Below are 11406 nucleotides of genomic sequence, written 5' to 3' on the forward strand. Positions count from 1 at the left end.
AAAAAAGTTTGTTTTTTACAATTTTCAGATTTTTAAGGACCAAAGTCAGTTATTAATTTTTAAGCCACCAAGCTGAAATGCAATACCGAAGTCCGGCCTTTGTCGAAGATTGCTTGGCCAAAATTTCAATCAATTTGATTGAAAAATGAGGGTGTGACAGTGCCGCCTCAACTTTTACAAAAAGCCGGATATGACGTCATCAAAGACATTTATCGAAAAAATGAAAAAAATGTCCGGGGATATCATTCCCAGGAACTCTCATGTAAAATTTCATAAAGATCGGTCCAGTAGTTTAGTCTGAATCGCTCTACACACACACACGCACAGACAGACAGACAGACACACACACACACACACACACACACACACACACACACACACACACCCACACACACACACACACACACACACACACACACGTGTACACACACCACGACCCTCGTCTCGATTCCCCCTCTATGTTAAAACATTTAGTCAAAACTTGACTAAATGTGAAAAGAGGGGGGAAATAAAACAAGTCGCGTAAAGCGATATAAAAACATTTAGTCAAGCTGTCGGCATCAAAGTAACAGATTAACACCAAAAACAGTCATTGCCAAGACTATACTAAGATAGTCTCGACTAACCACATGGAAAAAACCGAGATGGGTCACGCTCGTCTCCGCGTAGCGCGCGAACGCAGTACTTATACTTAAACCTATTTTCTGTAATTCTGAGCACATTTTCATAGTAAACATAACATATGTATATGTTTTTGAAATCAGGGGAAAGTGAGGAATACGATGCAATCGTTTTTAAATCTGTTAGTGAAAATTCGATTTTTAATGACAAATTTAATGAGCAAACTAATTAACTAATTGTTACGCTGCCAACCTGAAATTCAATCCCATAGTCCGGACTTCGTCGAAGATTACTTGACCAAAATGTCAATCAATTTGATTGAAAAATGACGGTGCGGCCTCAACTTGTACAAAAAGCCGGATATGACGTCATCAAAGACATTTATCCAAAAAAAGAAAAAAAACTCCAGGGGATATTATACCCAGGAACTCTCATGTCAAATTTCATGAAGATCAGTTTAGTAGTTTTCTCTGAATCGATGTATACACACACACATACACATATACACACACACATGCACACACACACACACACACACACACACACACACACACACACACACACACACACACACACACACATACATCACGACCCTCGTCTCGATTCCCCGTCTATGTTAAAAAATTTAGTCAAAACTTGACTAAATGTAAAAAGGACAGCAGAACACAATGAGTCTGACACTTTTACGACTGTTTAAGCTCTGCTATGACGCTAAACAGACAATCCGAATGGGGATGCATCGCCTATAATCTGCAAGTCAAAACAAGGAGTCATCCTAGAACGAGTGCTATTCCTATTTGCTTAGAATTCTATTGCAAAAAAAGTGAAAAATGAAAAGCTTGCAACCCATTCTTGGCCATATTTGACCAACAGCAGCTAATGGAATATGTTATGGGATGCCTATTGTACCATAATTCGTTGGCGTGTGTGAGAGACAGTGGTCACGCTGTGGAAATCCACAGTGGTTATCTGTGGTCTTTCCTCCGAAAGCGGCGTATGCATGGCTGCCTAAACGGCGGGAGGAAAAACGGCCATACGCGTAAAAACCATGGGAATGTTAGTCCATGAACGAAGAAAAAGAAGATGATTATGCGGTCTTAATTCATCGTTATAGTGAGACAAGCTGGGCTGCACCTCCGTGGAAACAACGTTTGTTTTATTCATTCTCGCCAAGCCGGGAAGGAGTCAGCAAGGCGGTAGATAGTCCAAGCTTGACCACGCCCTTCGCGCCGTCGTTGCGTGCGTTCTTGACCCCTCGCGAACTGACCAACATCTATTTTATTCATTGGAACCCGCGTCGGACAATAACGTTAGTTTGTTTAGCGACATCTATTACTCACTAGATGAATACCCGCTTCGCGGGGTACGAAGAAGTAGAGCCGAATATCCGGCTTCGCCGGGTACCCGGCTTCGCGATTGACGCCACACGAAGGAAGGGAGATAAACGCGCAAAACACTGGAGAAGATAAGGAAGAGTTACAAATGGATGTACAGAAAAACCAAAATCGGTTCAGCGCTGCGCGCTGAGAGCACGTGTCGAACATTTTTATCGACCAGATTGTGTTTTGGGTCTACCTGAATATGCCCACCAAATTTGAAGCAGATCCATCGAGAACTTTGGCCGTGCATCGCGAAGTGACCGACCGACAGACAGACAGACACACACACGCCGTATATAGATATAGATTCATGTACTGCCAGGTGAATAATACACCAAGTGTGATCCTCCTAATAGGAAGCATGCAAACAATGGCAAGTAGAAGTTAGACACGCTCTGTTGATTGTTTGCTCATTTTTTAGGAAGATCTATATTTGTTTAGATTATTTTCATCTTACGGTACACCCCCCGCGGGTTAGGGGGAAGAATTTACCCGTTGCTCCCCAGCATGTCGTAAGAGGCGACTAACGGATTCTGTTTCTCCTTTTACCCTTGTTAAGTGTTTCTTGTATAGAATATAGTCAATGTTTGTAAAGATTTTAGTCAAGCAGTATGTAAGAAATGTTAAGTCCTTTGTACTGGAAACTTGCATTCTCCCAGTAAGGTATTGTACTACGTTGCAAGCCCCTGGAGCAAATTTTTGATTAGTGCTTTTGTGAACAAGAAACAATTAACAAGTGACTCTATCCCATCCCCCCCCCCCCCCCCTTTCCCCGTCGCGATATAACCTTGAACGGTTGAAAACGACGTTAAACACCAAATAAAGAAAGAAACGAATGGTCAAATTCGTGTACTGCAAGATGAATAATAAACCAAATGAGATCTTCCTAATAAAGAGCAACCAATCAACAGAGCTTATCTTTCTTCTTCTCGGCCCACCCGTGTTGCACGCAAGGTCAATAAAGGTCAAACTTCCTTACAAGACGCACAGTCATGGACAATTAAAGGCCGCTCTTTGTCATCTACAGTCAAGTCAAATTTGATTTCAAGAAACCCCATGGTTGTACATGAAAAAAAAAATGAAAAAAAATAAAGAGAGGAAGGCAGGTTGTTCCATCAATACATACACATAAACCAGAGGTCAAAAATGGTGCGCGGGACTGAGATTGCTCAAAGACAAACCTGTATGAAATGCTGACCCGATTTAAAATCATTGTCTGTCGGGAATTTCAGCGGTGTGGTAAGAGCTCCTTTATTTCGGACAAGGTTTTCAAAACATCTAGCAAAACTTGCAGATTTTTGGTTTAGAACATTCACGAGAAGAAAAAAACAACAACAGGAAAACATCGTTCTGGAATTGTGTCTTTGGTATTCAGGAGTCCAAGACTTTGTTTTGTATCTACTCAGGTTTCGTGTGATGTGTTTACTTTAAAAGCGTACGTCATGCAGAGCTCGATAATCAACAGACCAACTTTTCAACGATGTCTGTTGCAATTGGAAAACGCCCAGTAAGTAACCTAAAACCCTAAAAACCAAAAGAATAATCACATTCAGCAAGCCATGTGTGCGGGTTTGATTGGTGTTTGAAACGAACTTTATCGCCGGTACAACACAGTTTCTCTAAAAATCGTCCCCAGACGAACAAACAAAGAGCCATCTAGATTTAAAGTAGACCATTCCGAAAATGGAAGTAGGACGGGTATAATTTTAAAAACTTTGAGCACCGCAAGCGGAAATTATCTAATTATTCTAATAACTATGCTTCCGCATAGAAGCCTTTTCTGCAGATGAGCAAATTTGCCAAACTATTGCAGTGTGTGGCCAAGGATTTTGGATGGGTTTCCCGTCTTTTGCTCCTGTGACCTCGTGGCATCGATTTGGAAACTAAAAGTGAAGAAAGAAGAAGGAGAAGAATAATGGGAAAGAAAACAACAACAAAAAGAAAGAAAAACAAAGAAAAAAGTAATAATAAAAAATATATAGAAAAAAAAGAAGAGTAACAAAAGAAGAAAAAAAGTTAAAAAAATATTTTAAAAAAAAAAAGAAGAAGAAGACGAAGAAGAAGAAGAAGAAGAAGAAGAAGAAGAAGAAGAAGAAGAAGAAGAAGATGAAGAAGAAGAAGAAGAAGAAGACGAAGAAGAAGACGAAGAAGACGAGGAAGAAGACGAAGAAGAAGAAGAAGAAGAAGAAGAAGAAGAAGAAGAAGAAGAAGAAGAAAAATTGAATGGAAGAAGAAGAAGAAGAAGAAGAAGAAGAAGAAGAAGAAGAAAAAAATGAATGGAAGAAAACAGACAAGATGGAATGACGACTGCGCGACTGACGTAAAATTCAGGCTATTTTAAATTCACTGCTTTTGGAGTTGTTCTCAGATACAACAAGTACAAAGATCGAGACTGCGATATTTGGGTGCAGTGAAACTCTGGTCAGACGGAATACAGCGGTACAGGAACGATTTGGTTCACACTCACAGTGCTGCACAATCGTATGCACACACACTGAGAGGCCTGAGCGTGGGATAGAAAGATAAACGCTGGAACAAAGACGAAGCACATGAAGTTCTGTTTGAACAGACATGTCCTGTCGTATGCACACTAACACTCTGACAGGCACGTGCGACGTGAACAAACCATGACACATTTTCTCTCTATATTCTTCTGTCAAGAGGGGTTCCAAAAGGAAGATTATATTCCTTCGAAAGTAAAGAGTTTTTCCCTCTCGGGATAGTTACTTCTTACTCCCCCCCCCCCCCCCTCCCCCGTCTATCCCTCAAATCTCACCCTTAGTTCTCTCTTCTTCTCTCACTAGTAGATAAGGAAAAATATAAAATGAATAAAATGTTTCTGTCTCGGGATGGTTATCAATCAATCAATCAATATGAGGCTTATATCGCGCGTATTCCGTGGGTACAGTTCTAAGCGCAGGTATTTATTTTTTTATGTTTTTATTTTTTTTATGCAATTTATATCGCGCACATATTCAAGGCGCAGGGATTTATTTATGCCGTGTGAGATGGAATTGTTTTACACAATACATCACGCATTCACATCGGCCAGCAGATCGCAGCCATTTCGGCGCATATCCTACTTTTCACGGCCTATTACTCTCCCCACCCCATCTCCCCCCAAACACACACACATCAACTCCCTACACAGCACACCACCTCTTCACCCTCCGCCTAAATGTGACACCCCCCTACCCCCCCCCCCTCCTCCCACCCACTCCATGACAAACAAGCATTGACCTTAACGGGCAAAAAGCCGCCCGTGGTGACACGGGGGTAGGACATGGATACCGTCTCTGCACAAACAGTTGACCTGTGACCTAATCCGCGACCTTAAGTCACGCTTAACAGTTTCAAACCATATACTGAGAGAGAGCGAGAGAAAGAGAGAGAGAGAGAGAGAGAGAGAGAGAGAGAGAGAGAGAGAGAGAGAGAGAGAGAGAGAGAGAGAGAGAGAGAGAGAGAGAGAGAGAACTTTGAACTTTATTACAGGAAAGATAGCATTAGGTCCGTAGGACCTTTCTTACAGCTAGTCCTGATCTAAGCAAACAAAATGGTTATAATCGAAATGGGAATACATAGGAACAAACTTTTTATGATGAAACGCAGACACACGCAATAATAGTAATATAAGAATAAGATCATTCTTTACAGACATGTGATATACAGATATCACAATACGGGCAATACAACCATACATTATCAGAACACACACCAAGTTGACGCAAGACACACACATGCACATTTCAGAAGGATAGAAGGCATACATACGTTTGAGCAACCAGGCACATCACATTAAAGTGATGTTTGAATGTATTTTTGCAGATGTGTTTTGAATGTTTTAAGGTTACTGATCGATTTTAAGCATGTAGGTAGGGAGTTCCAGACATAGGCTCCCGAGTATGAAAGACTAGTTTTAAATATGTCAATGCGTGGCTTCGGGCAGGCCAGATTATGCTTGAAGGTGGAATACCGAGAAGGAGTTGATTGAAACAAGTGAGTTAGATATTCTGGTGCTTGGTCACGTAGGAGCTTGTGCATGAAAACTGATTTATTAAATAAAAGCTGTTGTTTAAGTTGAGGTATATTGAGGGCTGTCAGTTTTGCGTCAGTAGTTAGTGATGGGTCAGGCAGAATGAGTTTAGCTGACCTTCGATGACGAGAATTTATAGTTTTGAATAATGCATCACTACAGCCATCCCAGATGACAGAGGCATAATCAATGTGAGGTTTGATGTGGGCGTTGTAGAACATTTTTCGGGCGTCTAAAGTTATGACTGACTGAAGTTTTGAAAGTAGGAATAAATTTCTTGAAACGCGTTTACACAGATGTTCAATGTGGGAATGCCACCTAAGCTTATCATCGATAATCACGCCTAGGAGTTTGTGTTCGCTAACCTTTTCTATTGAGTTTCTGTTGATGGTGAGATCTAGTGAGAGGGGGGAGAGAGAGAGAGAGAGAGAGAGAGAGAGTGAGCAAGAGAGTGAGCAAGAGAGAGAGACTGACAGAGAGACAGAGAGAGAGACTGACAGAGACAATGACAAATTCTTTATTTACGAGGGTAGTGGCATAAGCAAACAGGTGCTTTTTTACATCCAGCCAGAGAGACAGAGAGAGAATGACAGAGAGTCAGTCAGACAGACACAGAGAGAGAGAGAGAGAGAGAGAGAGAGAGAGAGAGAGAGAGAGAGAGAGAGAGAGAGAGAGAGAGAGAGATGATGATGATGATGATGATGATGATGGAACCTTATTTTTCAAGGATAGAGGTTTAAGGCGACGCCTTTTCTTACAACCGGTCCTTACTTCTAATACAAATGTCTAATAAATGATAAACAAGTAAAGCAACATGACAAATAAACAAATTAAACGAACGACCCAGCAAACAATCGACATGTAAGCACAAAATGACAAAGTAAGCAACATACAAATCGGGCGGGGATGTAGCTCAGTCGGTAACGCGCTGGATTTGTATCCAGTTGGCCGCTGTCAGCGTGAGTTCGTCCCCACGTTCGGCGAGAGATTTATTTCTCAGAGTCAACTTTGTGTGCAGACTCTCCTCGGTGTCCGAACACCCCCGTGTGTACACGCAAGCACAAGACCAAGTGCGCACGAAAAAGATCCTGTAATCCATGTCAGAGTTCGGTGGGTTATAGAAACACGAAAATACCCAGCATGCTTCCTCCGAAAGCGGCGTATAGCTGCCTAAATGGCGGGGTAAAAACGGTCATACACGTAAAAGCCGTGGGAGTTTCAGCCCATGAACGAACAAACAAACAAACAAACATACAAATCAAAAGTGAAACATGCAACATGTTAATTGATCGACGTTAAAATTCACACAATACCAACGTTTACACTAATGCTTACAATGATTATATGGTGTAAATGAAGATGATGAAGATGATGAAGATGATGATGATGATGATGATTTGATGATGATAATGATGATGATGATGTTGATGATGAAGATGGAAAATCGCAACATAAATTCCACATAATACATGTAATAAAGAACATATTTTTGTAATTCATAAAGCTTATTCATAAAGAGAGATTGACCCAGAAATACAAGACTTACCCGACTTGTTTGTAAGACATCGACCGCCCGCCCGCCCTGCTCAAACAAACAAACAAACAAACAGACAGAGTGAATCCAGTAAGCCCCATTTATATATAAATGGCGGCTTAAATAACATAAGACCAAAACAGTATTTGGCAAACGAGTCCGTACCACGGAATCACACACACCAATAAAACAAACTCCACTCTTACCGCCCAACTAAGCATTTAAATATCGGAGCACGTAAAATGAAATTGAACAAAACCAACGACACACATTCCTGTCGGTGATAGAACGAGATTCTAAGGGCCAGGGAGTAAACGTGCGGGAATTCCCGCATAACCTATGCTTCTGCCAGCGGGTTTTGTCCCTTGGTTCGGTTTGTAAAAGCGTTTTAGCCAATATCTTCCGTTTGACTTTCGTTATGAATGTATTTTTTTGCATACACCCGTGTAACCCTATTCCTTATAATTTCACGAAATTTGAGCTTAATTGACCCAGAGATACAAGTCTTACCCGACTTGTTTGTAAGACATCGTCCACCCGTCCGCCCTACTCAAACAAACAAACAAACAAACAGACAGAGTGAATCCAGTAAGCCCCATATAATGGCGGCTTAAAAAGCCTCGTCATATCTGGTGATGTCCAACACGGTTTACACAAAGAGAAAGGTACCGTGGAAGCTGCCATGGCGACCACCTCGCGTTACCGACCACCTCCCCACAACGACCAACCAAAAGGATCACCGACGAAGTTTTGTTTCAATCTAATTGACCTCTCCATAGCGACTACGTACCTTTTTTTTTTTTTTTTATAATAAATGACCACTTTTGGTCGGTCATTTGGGCTGTCGTCAGTAACAAGTTCGACTTTATTTTAAAAAAAGAAAGAATTGTTTCTCTCCCGGAATGATGATCCACTCCGCCATCCCACTCCTCCCCCTTCTCCTTATCTCCCATTCCGCCCCCTCACCCCCATCTCCCACCTCCATGACAATGCCTGCACACATCTGTGGTGATTTTAAACTTGGTTTAGACTAAACCTTTAAATAAAAATAAATTAAAAAAAGTGTCCCCCCCCCCCCCCCCCTAACACACACACCTCTATGAAAACGCCTGGAAAAAGCCGTGGTGATTTCAAACTTGTTTTCCTCTCGCCAACATCCCCTCAACCACTCCCTCCCTCGCAGCACCCCGCACCCCCCCCACTTTGAAGCCTAAATTGTGAAGCGAGGCGTTGCGAAGAGTGGTATAATGAGCCCATTGTCACAGCCCACACGTAGGCCACGGCCAGTAGAATCCCAGCGTTTGAATTGTTTATTACGCTGATCTAGCCGAGACTGTATCGGACCTCTGGGCCAGAGGGTTATTTCACCGAGCCGCCTCCCAAGGGTTCTCTCGGGAACGATTTGTAACACAGGCGCTGAAATCAGGATTTTTTGTTTCTCGCAAACTGACAGAGGAAGAAATGTGCTGTGTATATATCGGTGGCTTTTGTGATACGGTATGAGGGTGGAGGGGGGGGGTGTCTTTTATTCCACCCACCTCAGTGGCAGTTTCATTATTTCTTATACTTTCTTTTGTTGTTCTTTTTTTCTTCTGAAAACGGGGTTAGTCCCGCTTCGCCCTCCACCCTCCCACCCCTCCCTCCCCCCTCCCGTCTCAGTGGCGAGGTAACGACTCGCCCCCGCCCATCTCGCCCCCGCTTTGTAGTCGCCGACTTCACGGTCTACTTTCTTTCAAACTGTCAAGGGTGCCATCTCGCCCCCGCAAGCAGTGCCAACTCGCCCCCGAGTATTCCATGCGATGAAGTTGACGTTTCTCGGTGACGTACCCATTCGCCCCGGCCTAACTCGCCGCTTCCGAATTTGCCGCTTCACATTTCTCCCCCAATTACCTTGAGTTTTGCAAGAGAGGCGATTCGCCCCCTCCCATCTCGTCCCCCAATTATCTTGAGTTTTGCAAGAGAGGCGATTCGTCTGTCTTCGCGGCACGAGAAACCACACGCACACACACACACATACAAACACACACGCACGCATACACATACATACACACACACACACACACACACACACACACACACACACACACACACACACGTACGCACACAATACAGTACATAACACAGACAGTTTATGGCTTTGCCAGTTTATGACGCGTGTGCGTGCGCGTGTGCGTGCGCGTGCGTCTGTGTGTGTGTGTGTGTGTGTGTGTGTGAAAAACAGGTTTCTCGTGCCTAAGACAGACGAATCGCCTCTATTGCGAAAGATCATTGGGGGCGAGATGGGAGGGGGCGAATCGCCTCTCTTGCAAAACTCAAGATAATTGGGGGCGAGATGGAAGGGGGCAAGTTTGGAAGGGACGAGATGGGAAGGGGCGAGTTAGGCGGGGGCGAATGGGGACGTCACGTCACCGTCTCAGTGCTAGTTTTTTTTTCTCTTTTGTTATTCCTCTTTTAGTCTTTTCTAAGTAAGGTTCAGTCTTGTTTTTTCCTATGGCTGTCTTTACTTTTTTTCTTGTCTTTTTGTCTTGCTTCTTTTTGCTTAGTTTCATTCTTTGTCTGCGAAGCACAGCTAGCATTGCGGGTCAGGACGGTCTAACTGATTGTGTGACATAAGAATAGAGAGTATCAACTGCCAATTAAATGATTGCTATCATGTCAACTTTGATATCTCAAGTTCGAGAAATGTCAGTGGTCGCGCATTACACAAACAGCACGGCAAAAATATACACACAGTCATTGAGATACACTTTTTTTTCTGAGGGGAGGGGGAGGGGGGATGGGTGTCAGGAACTTTTTTCTCAACCCTCGCAAGTTTCAAAGGAAAGTTAAATTGCATTGTCAAGTTAAGTCACTTAGAAAGGCGTGTAAACTATTTTCACTGGGGGGGGGGGGGGGGGGGGGGGGGGGAGGGGAAAGGGAGGGGTGGGGTGGAGAGGGGAGGAGAGGGGGGTAGACAAAGAAGTTTTAATGTTATTCTTAGAAAACCTACTTTTGACAGAATAGAGGACCAAAGCGTAGAGGGAAATGTAAACTCCCAGATCGGGAGTGAATGCACCTCAGCAATCTTTAGTAGAACTTTAAAGCAACCATTCTCATGTGATCCATCATGTCGGCCACCGCAGATCTAACCACGCTTTCGCATGGAATAAGAGCATCTTTTCTACTTGGACACGTACCAAAAATCAGTAGCTGAGCTACTTTTGATGAAGAGTGAAGGTACTTTGTTGAATTCATTTCGAAACTGACACTAATAATATCAACATGCGAAATTCATTTCATCGAAAAAATTCCTACTCTGTACAGACCTCGGTCACGCTGTTGTTTTTTGGTATGTGTTGAAATGGAAGGATGCTTTGTACACATGTAAGAGCCAGGGCAGATCTGAGGTGATGTGCTTGATGTCTAACACGATACGACGGGCGCAGTGGCCCAGTGGATAAGACATCGGCCTCCTAATCGGAGGGTCGTGAGTTTAAATCCCGGCCGCGGCCGCCTGGTGGTTTAAGGGTGGAGATTTGTTTCGATCTCCCAGGTCAACGTATATGCAGACCCGCCAGTGTGCCTTATCCCCCTTCGTGTGTACACGCAAGTACAAGACCAAGTGCGCACGGAAAAGATCCTGTAATCCATGTCAGTGTTCGGTGGGTTATAGAAACACGAAAATATCCAGCATGCTTCCACCGAAAGCGGCGCATGGCTGCCTGAATGGCGGGATAAAAACTGTCATACACGTAAAAACCCACTCGTTCAAAAAAATGAGTGAACGTGGGAGTTTCAGCTCGTGAACGAAGAAGAAGAAGAACTAACACGATAAAGGTCAACAGATAACTATGCAAATA

Source organism: Littorina saxatilis, linkage group LG15 (genome assembly GCF_037325665.1).
Source record: "Littorina saxatilis isolate snail1 linkage group LG15, US_GU_Lsax_2.0, whole genome shotgun sequence".
NCBI classification, from domain to species: Eukaryota; Metazoa; Mollusca; class Gastropoda; order Littorinimorpha; family Littorinidae; genus Littorina; species Littorina saxatilis.